The 15,319-nt window shown below is 47.0% G+C and overlaps 1 long non-coding RNA gene across 9 annotated transcripts in view; it reads left to right on the forward strand.

Moving 5' to 3' along the window:
- Positions 1-6,529: 6,529 nt before the first annotated feature.
- LOC110474494 (uncharacterized) overlaps positions 6,530-15,319 on the forward strand; it is a 34,108-nt gene continuing 25,318 nt past the window's right edge. For all 9 annotated transcript variants that reach the window (XR_014958000.1, XR_014958002.1, XR_014957996.1 and 6 more), the window contains exon 1: positions 6,530-6,573. This is a non-coding gene — a long non-coding RNA (uncharacterized LOC110474494). The remainder of the gene's footprint in view (positions 6,574-15,319) is intronic.

A 15,319-nucleotide genomic window follows, 5' to 3' on the forward strand; every position in this document is an offset into this window, starting at 1 on the left:
CGGGAATGCCATTTTGGGCAAGAAAACCCTATTATAGCTCCATTTTACTGATCAGTCTCCTGTCTTACAGCCCTGGGAGTGTTAAATAAACACGGGGAGAAAACAGATGGGACCCCAGGGGGGCAAATGTGGGCACGGGGAAGGGGAGCAGCCCCACGCTGTGCCCACCTCCTTTGGCACCTCAGTTCCCAGAGCTCTCAAGGGACACCTTGGAAGGTTTGACCTAAAAAATCTCACGGTGCCCCCAAACCTCAGCGCCACGTGCGGTAGGAGGATGCCCGGGTGCTGCAATTCTGCCTGGCACAGCTCTGCTGAGGAAACTGAGGAGATTCCTACCCCAAATGAGTGAGATTGCAGCAGATTGTTTGCATTGCTGCCAGCACCCAACAGCAATTGTCCAAAACCAGCTGCAATCCAACTGGAGTATTGTTTTATCGAGAGATTTCATCTCTTTCTTGCTTAAGTCAGTGACAATAATTTCCCCCTGTTTTCTGGGGCTCTGGATTTTGGTTTCATCCTGGGGATAGGGAGATGATATCCACAGTGTTATCCTCAGAGCTGACAGCTCCTGAGAAAAACCTGCTTGTAATGTGGCTCCATGACTGGGATTAGGGCTAGGTTAGGAGATTCCTGCTCCTGCCTGAGCCCAGAATTCTGTGTGTGCCATGCCATGGGGAGTTCTGACTTGTCTTTCACAGGAATAATTCACTCTGCTACTGCCCTGCGTTCTGCTGCCAGCATGTTGGAATTTGTGACTGGTGATTCCCAGATTGTAAAAGTCTCTGTCTTTCAGCCCCGCTGCCAAAGCAGAAGCCATAATTGGTCTGTGCTGGTTTCCAGGTTGTTTATTCTGTTTATCTCTCACATGTTCTGCTGCCCTGCTCAGCTCTGTCCTGCAGGGCAGCGTGTGGGGCTCTGCCCTCAGTGGGATGTGACAAACATTCAATACCAGAAACTCCCTGGGCTGGATTTACAAGAACGTGCCAATATCTGTCACCTACGTTGGACAGTGTGTCCCCAGCCTGAACCAACAGAAAAATGCCAACACCACAGTGAGACATGGAGGGCATGAAGGAGAAAAAGGACAAGGCACACCCAATTTCCTCCAGCTTGTCCCCTTTGGACCCCTCATCTAGAACCCTAAAATTTTACTTTTGCACCCGTGCCACACTTAATTATTACTGATATCAAACCCTCATAGCTGGTAATTCATCCTGTAAGATTGAAAACTCTTTTCCATGGCCAGAGATCACAGCTAGTGTCTCTGGGGGCTCTGTCCAGGGGGTTCCTGTCCCCTGCCAGGGTCCCTGAGCTGCCAGGGCAGCCAGAGGGAAGCCCTGGATTCCCACACCAGCAGAATTGGCATGTTTGATGGATAGATCCACAAGTGCACCCTTCTATAAATGCACAGTTTCAATGGAGAGAGCAGGCTCAGATTGCAGCAATCCCAATTTGAAAATGCAGCTTGGAAGGCTGATTATTTTCCTTCCTCCTGCACCAAAGCTCCCATTTTTCTCCAACCCCACCACTCCAAAGGCCAGGCCCCAGAGTTGAGAGCTTTGCTTATGTTAAATAAAACAAAACACAGAGAGCTGCTCAGAAAGGATCAATAACAAGTGATCCTTTACCAGGCTGCTCAGCCTTCCCTTTGAAAGCAGTGCTAAAATTTCCATCGACTTCAGCAAGAACCAGAGCTTTACCTGCGAGTCAGCGTGGCTTTGGTCTGAGCACAGCAGGCTGGGATGGAAATAAAGCTGTGGTTTAATCCTGCACTCTGCCACTGAAGTTGCACCTTGAATAGTCCTCCTTTTTCTTTTTTTTTATTCCCTAGTACCTCACTTTCCTCACCTATAAAAATAAAAACAAACATTGCTGGTTTTCATATTAGACTTCAAAACTAGAAAATAATTAGTTAAAATAGCAGAATATCTTTCTAGTTACCTCCCAGATTTGTTTTTTTCCTGCTGTTATTACTTTTATTAAAATCTGCTCTTTCTGGTCTCTACTCCCCTGCAGTCCACTCGAGCATCCTTACATTGATAAAACTCTACTAAGGGGAAAAATGAGGATCCAGGATGAGGATTTAAATCTTGTCAATCCTACTTAATCCATGCAATTATCCAGCCTCACACCGTGGATTTGACAAGCAGTGCCAGTTCTGAGGGGCTCTCACAGCTCCTTCCTTGCTGTGACCATCTCCAGGGCCAAGGGGGACTTGCTGATGACTTTAATTTGAATTTAGCTGGACCACACAGCCCTGACTCAGCACGTTCCAGCCTCAGTGACAGCTAAAAGGATTGGCTCCTATTTTCCATATTTTTTTTTAAATATACATAAACCTGCTTCTATGGAGAGCCTGTGTATGTGATCAAAAGATAAAATTCACTGAGAAGAAATGACAGACAATATTAAAAATGGATGTCAAGACCTCAGTCACTCCACCCAGATTATCTTTTATTTGTTTTGTAGGCAAACAAGATTTTAAGGATTTTAATCCACAGAATTACAACCCACCAAACAAAAACAAGGAAAAGGTTTCTCCTGGCACATCAAGTCGGGATTAAATCCTCCCATTCCAAAAGGGACTAAATAAATATTTCCCTCTGGGAGCTGACAGCCCCAGCCTCTCCATAGGCTAGGGAGGTGAGTGTGGCTTTAATGGTGTGTAGATAAGCGCTTATCTAAAGGATACAACTTCACTTTACAGCCTGCACGCTTATTTAATTTATTTACCAACTGCTAATGCCCCGCCTTGGTGGCACTCCTGCCTGGGTGACAACAGCCCCGCTGATCTGGGCTAGGTAACCCGATTTTACAGTCATGCCCCAAACGGCCCCGAAAAGGAGTTTTTGGTAAAAAAACCCCATGATTTACAGGAAAGAAAAAAAAAGTGTTCTGCTCACTCCAAACGCTGCTTTAAGCGAGCAAAGTTTGCCCCGGACGCTAAACCGCGCGGCTTCAGCTGAATTTCAGCCGCCTTTGGGAGTTTGGATTTCTGGGTCAAAGCGATCACGAAGGTGATTCTTTTTATTTTTATTTTTTTTTTCTTTTTATTCTTTTACGCAGAAGAAAAGGAGGGGAAAGCCTCTGCAGCCGTGTCCCTGCTGCTGCCGGAGGAGGGATGCTCCCTGCGCAGGGATCTCCTCCCAGGTGATGCTCAAGGCACAGAAAAATCTCCTCATGCCGGCGCACAATGGCCACATTGTAAACGCGTCCCTTCCCATCACGTAGGACGCTGGGATCGTTAGTTTTGGCTGGAAATAAAATATATATATACTACACGCAAAGCGCTCTGCTAGCGGGCAGCAAACGCGCGCTGCCGCTGTAATGTTTCTCATTATATTTCCCCTTTGTTCCTAAAAAAATGACTGAGTTATTGCATAATGCAGGAACCAAGGAATAGGGAAAATACAGCAGGAGGATGGAAACGAAGGCAGCCTGTCAGTTTTAAGCGCAAATGAATGCTCGGTTTCTTTTATAAAGAAATCCCGCTAGAAGACTAACCGTCTGAAAAAAAAATCCGATTTTGACAAGTAAATAATTTGTTTTCCTCCCCGTTTCAAACAGCCTTGAAAAGCCTCCAGCACCTAGTCAGAGGATTTATTTAGGCTTTCTCGATTCTTGAGTTTTCTCCCGAATTTTGCGTGCGTGCGTTTTATTAGGTTAATAAAACTCGATTTCCAAGCTTTTGGACGCCTCGGGGGTACAATGAGCTCGGATGTCAGATGCATCAAGCAGCTAATGAAGGGATTTCAGAGGTCTCCAAGGTGTCCATAGCTGCAATTTGTAGAGTCTCAGAAAGGTGAAACCCACTCTGGCTCCAGCGTGTTTTGTCTGACACTTTTCCGGGCGCTCTCACTCCGATTTGCTGGTTTATTCCGATTTTATGTCGTTTTGAAACGCCCCGGTGGCGCTGTCACAGGGATTGTGGGCAAAGCGAGTCAAACCAGCATCCCCAGGCGAGCTCATGCCACTGGTACAGGGCAAGGGAAAACAGGGGGAAAATCCCAAACCTATCGTGCTTTACAGGGATTTACCAAAAGGGACCCAGAGGCGAAAACCACGCAGGGGAAATCCTTATCCAAGGAAAATGTTACTGTGTACAGGTCTTGTTGGGAGTGGGGTGGGGGAAGCTGAGTAGTTTTTTCTTTTTTTTTTTCTTTATTTATTCTTAATTTATTTTCATTTTTAATGGAAAAAATATCTCTTCTATCTTCCCTTCCCTTCCCTTCCCTTCCCTTCCCTTCCCTTCCCTTCCCTTCCCTTCCCTTCCCTTCCCTTCCCTTCCCTTCCCTTCCCTTCCCTTCCCTTCCCTTCCCTTCCCTTCCCTTCCCTTCCCTTCCCTTCCCTTCCCTTCCCTTCCCTTCCCTTCCCTTCCCTTCCCTTCCCTTCCCTTCCCTTCCAATCCCAATCCCGGCCCATCCCGGGGCTCTTCTTCCCCCGGGACTAGTGCGTTTATGGAATTCTGGGCAGATGACCTTGCCACTGCCGGTTTTCCTGCTCCTTTTCCATTTGCAGAGGTTCCCTAAAAGCCGAGCAGCGCTGCCGGTTCTCCCTGGCCGGGCTGCGGGAGGTGGGGAAGGCGCTCCTGCCAAGGGGCCGCTGGAAAACCACGCTGGCAGCTCGCTCTGACATTGCTTCCCAGCTCTTCTCGACCGCCAAATTAAAGATTTCATCATGATAGTAATAATAAAAGATATAATTTGAAATTAGAGGGGTTTTTGAAGCCGCTGCTTCTGCTGGGAGGACACCTCGAGTCCTCTGTAAAGCCCAGGCATGGGAGAGATGGGGATGGAGGAGTGGGGGGACACCAGAAACACGGACAGGGAGAGATGGGGATGGAGAAGGACTGGGGGGGACATCCAAAACCCCGGGCAGGGAGAAATGGAGATGGAGAAGGAGTGGGGGGACATCCAAAACCCTGGGATGGTGATGGAGGGGGACTGGAGGGACACACCCAGAGCCCCGGAAAAGGAAAGATGAGGATGGAGAGGGAGTGGGGGGACACCCAGAACCCTGGACAGGGAGAGGTGGGGATGGTGGGGGACTGGGAAGACCCCGGGAACCCTGGGCAGGGACAGATGGTGACAGAGAAGTGGGGGGACACCAGAGCCCCAGACAGGGAGAGATGGTGATGGAGAGGGACTGGGAGGACATCCAAAACTCCGGATAGGGAGAAATTGTGATGGAGAAGGAGTGGGGGGACACCAAAACCCCGGACAGGGAGAGATGGTGATGGAGAGGGACTGGAGGGACATCCAAAGCATTGCTGACTCCCAGGGAGGGGAGAGATGATGATGGAGAGGAATCAGGGGGAGACCTAGAGCTCCGGCTGGTGATGGAAAGGGACCCCTCTGGGGGTGTTGGGACCCCTCTGGGGGTGTTGGGACCCCTCTGGGGGTGTTGTCACCCCTAAAACCGAAGGGCCCTTCTGGAGAGTACAGATGAGCAGCGGCAGAGCTCTCGCCAGGCAGGGCTCTCGCTGTGACCTTAGAAGAGCAGTGTTAATCTTCTCCGCAGTGTTTGCAGAGCCACCTCATCATCCGTGGGGCGGGTGCAAGGCGGCCAGCTCGCCCGAGAACGCTCTTTATTAAAAAATACAGACTTGTGTTGCTTTTAGCAGTGATCCCGGTGCGCATCCCGCATTTTTGGGGGAGGGAGGCTCCCCTCGCCCGTGGGAGACGGGAGGTCCCGGACCGCTTCCAGCAGCACCTGGGGGAGTGCCTGCCCGGAGAAAATCCCTTTGCGGGGGTTTAGGGGGTGATTTTCAGCCGAACTGGAGCCTAAGGAGCCACTCAGCCCCGGGCAGGACAGGGCAGCCCCGCTCCGCACAGCTCCGCGCATCTTCCAAGGATCCTCCCGTTTGTTTGTTTTACCTCAGGGAGTCGCGGAGGGGGATGTGAGCGTCTCGCTCCGCAGAGACCCAGATTCCAGGATGAGGGGGGGACGGGTGAATTGTAGTAAAATTAGGAAAATATAATATATATATAAACCAAACTCCTCTGAAACCTCTCCCTGCTACCTTCGTCCTTGTACAAACGGCGCTTGTGGCAGAAACGCCAACACGGAACTCGCTCATTCCTCCATCCTGCTTATCCCAGCCCGTGGGAAGGGAAGATAATTCCTGGGAATTGATGCGCATCCCGCACGGGCGCATCTCCTTTAGCGGAGAGATGTGGGCATTTCTGCCGGGGGTGGGGGACGCAGGAGCCCATCCCTGCCCCGCGTACCTGGCCGCAGAGAATGGGTGTCCGTGGGATAAAAAATCCCGCAGGAATGTGAGGGAATCGCGGCTCGGAGCCCTGGGAGCGCTGCGCAGCTCCCTGCGCTGCCTGCGCGCCGCCCGCCCTCGCTCCGCCGCCGCCAAAAAAGCGAATTTGTTGCATTTCCTCCATTGTTTGTTTAGTCGGAGGTTTTGCCAACTTCCTGACGGTTCGTTTTCTGATTCCGAAAAAAAAAAAAAGAAAGAAAGAAAAAAAAAAAAAAAAGAACCGCATTTCCTTTTTGACTTAAGAGGGAGAGAGAGAGAGAGAGAAGCGGAGGCTGGGGGCTGGAGGACGCATCGAGCTGTAGGTACTGCACTTTTTCTCTTCCCTCTCCCCATCCCGAAACCCTCCTCCTCTTCCTCTTCCTCCCCTGCGAGCCGGGGTTTGCAGCGTCCCCGTCCCCGCTGGCAGCTCCAGGGACGGAGCCCGAGCAGGGGCAGCGGCTCTGCGCAGCTCTTGGGTTTGCTTCCTTCTCCTGAAATTGCCCTTTTTTTTTTTTTTTAATTTTTTGTTTCTTTTTCCTGTATTTTATTTCCCATTCCGTACCTTATGCTTGCAGTTCTTGTGGCTACGACAAGGGATCCAACTGCAGAAAGAAAAGTAAACATGGAAATCTGTTCCATTCGCCTTTATTTGCTTCGGGTTTTTTGTTGTGGGGTTTGTCTGAGCTTGGTTTACTATTATTTATTTTTTTTTAAAAGCAGCAAAGCTCCCTTTGCATTTTATTCCCAGCTCTACTGTCTTTAATCCCGCTGAATTGTAAAAACTGTAGAGGATCTGTGCAATTAAAAACCTGTAAATCTTAAATCTGTATCTTTCTCATAGTTAATTTTTATCCCTAATCTTGCCATACCACAGTGTGCTTAAAATTGGTGGTGACGGGGTGTAAAGCTTGGCATGAGCAGAGCAAGCTTTATGGAAAATTGATGTTTTTCCTCCCCCTTCAAGCCCCCTTTCTAAACTTTTTTGTGTGTTGGCCGATATTTATCATTCAAATCAGCACAGATTCACCCCTGGCTGCAGCAGGTCTGGAGCTGCAGAAGTGCAGGGCCCTACCCCAAACCTCCCGAAATCAGCGGGAGCTTTGGATCCAGCCCTAGAGAAATAAATCAGAGGGAAATCCTAAGTATGGTGTAAATAAAATACATTCGGGTCAGAGAGAATGGGGCTTTGTTCAGCTGCAAGGGGGACAGGGCAGAGCAAAATCACAGCTGCTTGCTGGACTCCAGGGGTGTTGCACCGGGAAATCTCCAACCACCTTCAGTGGGAAATCCCAAACCATCTTCAAATTGGGGCCTGCTTTGGGATTCAGTCCGAAAAGCTGTTCCCAAAAGCGGTTTGGCCCTGTGTTTATCTTTGTGCATGGCTAACCTGCGTGTGTGCAGCGCTGCCCGGCGGGTGCGGGAGCATTCCCGGGGATGTGCACGCACGGGGAGTGTGCTGGGTGTGCTGCAGAGCCCCGACCCGACACGCCGAGGGCAGCCGGAGGCCAGGACAGATTCATCCTCAGCCTGTCCCCGCTCTCGGTGTCCCCACGTGTGAGCCGAGCCACGGGGAGGACGCACAGAGTGCCCCGGCCACGCCTCAGGGAGGGGGATTTACGCATCCCGGGTTAGTTGCGCATCCCGGGTTATCTGTGCATCCCGGGTTATTTGTGCATCCCGGGTTATTTGTGCATCCTGGGCTATTTGTGCATCCCGGGTTATTTGTGCATCCTGGGCTATTTGCTCATCCCGGGTTATTTGTGCATCCTGGGCTATTTGCTCATCCCGAGTTATTTGCTCATCCCGGATTATTTTCTTCACATCCCGAGCCATTTTCACATCCAGAGCCATTTTCACATCCCGGGCTCTTTTCATATCCCGGGCTATTTGAGCATCCCGGGTTATTTGCTTATCCCGGGTTATTTGCTGATCCCGGGTTATTTTCTTCACATCCCGAGCCATTTTCACATCCCGGGTTATTTGTGCATCCTGGGCTATTTGAGCATCCCGGGCTATTTGTTCATCCCGGCTATTTGAGCATTCCGGGTTATTTTCTTCACATCCCGAGCCATTTTCACATCCCGAGCCATTTTCACGTCCCTCTACACCCGGACCAGCGTTTTCCTCCCGTCAGGAGCTCGGGATTTCCGCGGAGATCCCAAATCCGAGCCTCGCACCCCAAAGCACCCCCAAAATCCCACTTGAGGCACCGTGAGCCGCTCCTTTGGAGCGCCGGCATCCAGCCAGGCGATCCCAACATTTGCCGCGGGATTTTGGGATCCCACCGCGGCAGCCTCGGCTTTCTGGAGCTTTTTTTTGGGGCTGGAAAAGGCCAGGAGGGATCGCTGCGAGGTGCGGGCTCTCCATTAGGTGGCATTGGAAGTTTGGAGCTGGGACAGGCAGAGTCGCCTCCGCCTCGCCTTTGGGAGCGTATTTATCTTTTCAGCACTTGTTGGATACTCGCGGCATAATTTGCTTTATCAACAGGAGGTTTAATGGTTTTATCGGGGGAAAGCGACCCTCCCCTGTCCCCTCGCGGGGCGTTGTCGCTGTTTTTTAGTCAATGAAAGGCGTCATCAAGATAATTAGTTGTTGCGCAGCACTTAAAACCCGCAACAATGTGATGTATATATAATATACTATAATGCAAAGCAGATATACATAATGTATATATAATAATGTATAATGTAGAGCAGATTAGACACAGCCCTTCCCTGTTTTCTACAGTTTCAAACACCTGAGAACTCAGCCATGCCTTGCTGCACCCATCGGCAAAGGAATTTTACACACATTTTGTGGGGGTGTTGTCTGCTGAGCAAAGAAAAAGATGAAAATAAGAAGAAAACCCGTTTTTTAATGTCTATAGCATGAAGTACTTTTGTCCTGGTGAGTCATGGATGCAGTTTTAAATAGTAAAAATTAATAATTTTTTAATAAAAGCAGATATTAATAAATATTTAAAAATAATTTTCTGCTCACAGTTATTTTGCGAGTTCTGCTTTTACATTTCATTCCAGCAGTTTTTGTTAAATTAGAAAAAAAAAAAGTCCTTTAACTGTTATTTTTTTTTTCTTTTGCAATGATAGAGATCGTTTTAATCATGGGATAATGAACCTAATTCAATTTACACTGTTGAAATCTCATTAACTGAATTAGAGCCAGCCCCTTGTTTACAATGAGCAGAATCAGTCTCAGACTGTTTGCTATTGTTTGGTTTGTTTTGGTTTTTTTTCCCCCCTGACTTCTTGCTGTCATTTAATTTAAAGGGCAGACTCCACATTTATCCTCATTTGGGAAAAACATTCTAAAGAATTAAATCTGGATTTTGATTTCAAGGCACTGTGTTTGAATGGCTTTAAAACCTCCTGATTATTATTATTTAATAACAAACCAGTGTTATTTGTCAGAATTAAGACTGACAAGCTGTATCAGAAATGTTACCTGAAGATTTATATATAATTAAATATACACTTCTACTAATGGCAAAATATATGTTAAAGCATTTATTTTGTTTTATCTAGTGAAAAACATTATTTTAGGCTACAGAATTTTCTCATAGTACAATTTTTGCCCATTTTTTGCATTCCTTACTGTGCCTTTCTTTACCTGCATTAGTTTTCAGAGCAAATGCTCAAAGGCTGATGTGTTGAACTTTTTTTAATGACCCTTCCTCTACTCCCATGGGAGGGAATATTCTGCTTATTTTGATAACTGATGTGTTCAAATATTTTTTAATTTTTTTTTAATGCAGTGGGCACATAGTTTTATTTCAAAGTGTGACTCAATGATAATTAGTAAAAATTTATAATTTAAATAGCTTCATTTTCTAGACTCCAGCAATAACAAAATGAGCGTTCATGTCCCAGATATACTTTCAAATGTAAGTTTTAAATATTGTCCCTGTAATACCCACAAGAGCTCAAAAGGGTCAACGAATACCAACATTTATGTTGATTTATCTGAAAAAAAAAAAAAGTGGTTCAACTCTTGGGAGCCCTTGGGAGCATCCCAATCCAGCTCTGCAGCAATTAACAACAACGATAACAAAAATGTTGGGGTTTTAAAGGTCATTTTTGCCCCTTGCACAACCGGGACACAAACACACACACACACACACACACACACACACAACCATGAATTTCCATGGCTCATTCCATCCAGTTTGGACGGAGAGTTGGAGAAATCCAAATTTTCCCAGCCTTGCCTCTTGTTTGGAGCTGGGAGCAGAAGGGCTGAGGCCGCGGAGCTGAACCCAACCCAAGCCAAGCCAACCCCTCCAGGGCGAGCCGGGATTCCCAAAATTCCCATTTCCAATCTCGCTCTGCTGAATTCTGCCACGCTGAGCTCCTTATTCTCCTCCGCACAAAGGCACCGGCACATTCCCATTTTTTCCCCCACTTTTTCTTCCGCTCTTTCTCCTTTTTCTCAAGGTGGGTTTTCCCGTGGGCTTGGTTTGGTTTTTTCCTGAGGTATCCCCTGTGACTCAGCACCGACCTCCAGCACACCGGGATTTTTGTTTGTGCAAAATAAATAAATCACCATCCTGAGCTGAAACAAAGCCGGGCTTCAGCTGGGGGGCAGAGCAAAATTATAACCAAGGAGAAATCGGAGACCAGATCTTAAACAAGGAGAAATTGGTGAATTTCCATGAAAAATCAATGAGAAGCTGGAATTATTTTTTTTCTTTTTCTTTTTATTTTTCTTTTTTTTTTTTTCTTTTTTCCCCGCGGTGGAAGAAAACCGATATTAAAGTCAACAAGCTCCGAGCTTACCCCAGTGTGTGGAAATTTCGACATCCATTACCTGCTTTTGACCTTTAGCAGGGCAGCAGAAAAAGCAGCGTTCAAACACTCGGGAATGGCACAGCACCCACACAGAGTTTCTCTTTCACCACGAAAACCAGAGGGGAGAAATTCAAATTAATTTTTTTTTTTTCTCTAGCTTGCAGCGGGAATCACTCCCTCTTAAAAACCACGTACACAAATAAGCGAATTGTAGGAATTAAAGCATTTTCGTGGCTTTGTTTTGTTTTGGTTTTGGTGGGGGTTTTTTTATTTGTTTGTTTTTTGGTTGTTTTTTTTTCTTTTTTTTTTTTTTTTTTTTTTTCTTTTAAGGCCCCCGGCTTTGCTCGCGGCTGAAACTCCTGGAAAGCTCCGGAGAAAAAAACAAACAAACAAACAAAAAGGGGATGTTTAAGCCCTGGGGGTCAGGTTACCCTGCTTGCCTATTCATCACCGCCTCCTCCAGGAATGTTTAACCACATTTTAGGGTCCTCGCAGGCTGCAAATTGTTCGCTCCGACTCCTCTTCGTGACGGCATCAAAAATGCTCAGCATTTTGGGGAGGGAGAGATCGTGGGATGAGGCTTGGGACATTCAAATTGTGCTCTTGGGAAGCGGTGCGAGTCTAAATAAATACTGAAAAAAACTGCAGGGAGAGCTCTGCACGGGCTTCTAGTTAAAGTAAAACCGTAATAATAATTAGGGAGTAAAAACCAGGAAGGGCCAAACTCTGCTTTAAGCAATGCTAATGATAATTAGGTTGTGGTAATGAGTGTGCAGGCCAGTTTTAAATAACATAAAGACAGTGGCTCTGTGGTTTTGCCTTCACAGCGTGTCAGCAGGAATAGATTCCTTGTATAATCCTATAGGAATTCTTATAGGAATTCTTATGGCTCTGACCCGATGCTTTATTTAGGTGGATCAGGGCTTTTTAGGGTGGCTCTTCCCCATCACTCCTGGCCCCTGTGAGGCATTTCCTTGCCTTGTTCATGGTTTTGTTAAAAAGAGAAACCACGGGCTGGCTGTGATGCTCACATCCACCTTCCAGCCCTGGGAGTGTTTCAATCCGATGTCCCCAAAGCAAAAATCCCATCACAGACAAATCTCTTCACACAAATACGGGGGGAAGGTGAAGCATTACTTGATGAATGAAAGCAAGGAGAGGATTTCTTGCCCACGATCAAAAAAATAAATTGGTTTTAAAAGAACACATTCCGTTTATTCAGTTGTGAGTTTGGCTGAGGTTTGTTATAAAAATAGTGCCGTAATTTTTTAAGAAACATTTTCTGTTTGGATAGATTAACTGTACACGCAGGCACTTTAGCTTTTGATTCCTTTCAGTAATAGAGTAATATTCATTGCTGGCATACAAAAGTCCTCTTAATAAAAACAGTTTGGGAACTCTTCCATGCTAGACAGATAAAATCTCTTTGAAATGTCAGAGGGGTGATGAGCAACAGTCAGAAAATGGGATTTTCTTTGCCCCCATGTTCCAGCACTGCAAAAGCATCAGCATCACTGGCAGAAGTGCATCTCTCCAGTGCTCTGCTGAATATTCCTGGGTTAAAAAAGGCATTTGGGACTGACATTATTCCTAGATGATTGCTATAGCCAGCATTCTGTGTATTTGGGACAAAAATAATACCGGAGTCATATCATGTGGGGACCTCCGTCTCTGTACTTCATATCTGGGGCAGCATTCTGGTACCAAGCAGAATCGTGGCACATCCTTCCCAGCCCACCTTGTTCTTTGGGTTCCCTCAGGCTCTCAGAGAACTGTTTTGCTTCCCTTTAAGTGTGGGAAAAGGCTGAGTGAAGCAGCAGGGCTGGGGAGCCAGCACAAGGGATCCCCTCCCTTCTGCCTCACCTTCGAAACAGCTCCTTGTGCCCATTGCCTTTAATCTCTCTGTCACAGGGTTTTTGCAGTAATTCCTCTGCTGGCCTGAGAACCCGAGAAGTTCCTTTCTGTCATTTTAAGTCTGTTAAATCAGGGCAAGGTTCATCTGAGTTAAATTTTCATAGTTCTCTGAAAATCCCCACTTCCCTGAGCTGAGGCTGCAGCCCTGAACCCCTGTGCTGCTGCTGTCAACTCAACGTCAGCAGAAGCAAAAATTGAAACAAAGGAGAAATATAGCAAAATACTGGAAGAAACAAATATTTCTCCCATTTTCTGTCTCAGTGGGTGAGGGCCAGCCTGGGATCTGGCTGGGTCCATGTCTTTGGTACCCCTCTCATCAATCCAGCCCACAGAATCCATCCCAACCCCAGTGCATTTGGGGCTGTTACTGGTCCAGATTTTGCTTGTATTTGCTTTTGCCTTGCAATTCTCTTTTGGAAATCCCGAACCATTTCTGTGCTGTTCATTTCAGCCCTTTTCAAAGTTGCATTTTGGGTGTTTTCTTTCTCATTTGCGGTGGTTTTACTTCGGCGTGTCCATGGATGTGCTGCCAACACAACCGTGAACGCACCCAAAACTGAGGGTTCAATTTAGCAGCTCACTGCTCTTTTGACATTTTAATTTTATCCCTCTTTTTTCTTTTCTTTTTTTTTTTTCCTAAGAGAATTAGTGGTAACTTTATCTCTCATCAAATTCCAGGATTTTCTCTAATTCAATTATGCCTATGGAGGCTCTTTTCTTTGCCTTTACTGAAGTGACACATATGATTGTAGATCTGTTTCTGAGAAAATCCAAATCACCCTGGAATTATCTGCATTTTTGTTTCTTTGTTAAGGTCCAATAATACGTCCTATAATTCTTCAAGACTGGAAAGTTCTGATCTATTTTTTTTTTTTTTGTTTGTTTCCATATTATTATTAAATCACTTCAATGATCGCTTGCAGAGATTGGTAATTCGTTCCCACAGCAGTGGTGATGATAATACAAAAAAATATTAGGAAGCAGCACCTCTGTGCTTTAGACTTCCTTGCCATGTTCCCTGTCAGCTTGCATCCCCTTCTCCTCATCTGTGGGATAGAAATAACCTTGGGACTGGGAGAAAAGTGTGTTTCTCATAAGAGCACAGGACAGGAAAGTCTTTTCTTTAAATCAAAAGCAGTTGGCTGCTGCAAGAGCCTGGAGGCAGAAACTCTGCTGCTGCTGTTGATGTCTGTCAGCCCCTCCACCTGCCCACAGGCAGAATTCTCTGGGGTTAATATCGACCCCAAAGTCCTTACTTTTAATACTGCTCTAATCTGAGACCTGCTGCAAAGCTCCGTGTGGGAACAGCCCGAGCTTTCCTGGAGGCTGGAGAGAGCTGCCTGTGGCAGTGGAACGGGTCATGGGACATTCCCCAGGCAGCCCCTGACCTCCCGAGCTGCTGCTGCTGGGAATTTGGGCTGGGCTTTGCCCAGAGCCCCTCTCCTGGAGCTACACCGGGGTTTTTTAGGGGCTGTGTCCAGCCTGCTTCCACCACCATCCTCTCCTCCCTCAGGCACATCACAAGGACAGCAGCGATGCCTGGATGGTCAGGCCACTTTGGCTTTTCCCTCTTGGCAGGGAATTTCACCAATTTCCCTTCTGAAACGTCATTTTCTGGCCAACTATGGAACTGAGATTCTCTTCCTCTACACAACTTTTTCTTTCCTGGGTGGATGGGAAGTCTGTGTGAGCCCTAAGAAAATAACAGGGATCATCCCCTAATTGTAACCCAGTGACTCTCATGTGCTGAAATACAGAGTTTGGTTTGGAAGGACCTTAAGGATAATTTAATTCCAATCCCCAACAAGTCCAACCCCGCCAAGTGGTCCCACAGCATTGCTGGTGGTGTGTGGGAATCCAGAGCTTCCCTCTGGCTGCCCTGGAAGGTCTGGGACCCTGGCAGGGGTCAGGAACCCCCCTGGACAGAGCCCCCAGAGACACTGGCTGTGATCTCTGTCCATGAAAAAGAGTTTTCAATCTTACAGGATGAATTACAAGCTCTGAGTGTCTGATATGAGTAATAATTAAGTGTGGCACGGGTGCAAAAGTAAAATTTTAGGATTCTAGATGAGGGGTCCAAAGGGGACAAGATGGAGGAAATTGGGTGTGCCTTGTCCTTTTTCTCCTTCTTCATGCCCTCCATGTCTCACTGTGGTGTTGGCATTTTTCTGTTGGTTCAGGCTGGGGACACACTGTCCAACGTAGGTGACAGATATTGGCACGTTATTGTAAATGCAGCCCAGGGAGTTTCTGGTATTTAATGTTTGTCACATCCCACTGAGGGCAGAGCCCCACACGCTGCCCTGCAGGACAGAGCTGGGCAGGGCAGCAGAACATGTGAGAGATAAACAGAATAAACAACCTGGAAACA

Source organism: Lonchura striata, chromosome 11 (assembly GCF_050655825.1).
Source record: "Lonchura striata isolate lonStrDom1 chromosome 11, ASM5065582v1, whole genome shotgun sequence".
In the NCBI taxonomy this organism is placed as follows: domain Eukaryota; kingdom Metazoa; phylum Chordata; class Aves; order Passeriformes; family Estrildidae; genus Lonchura; species Lonchura striata.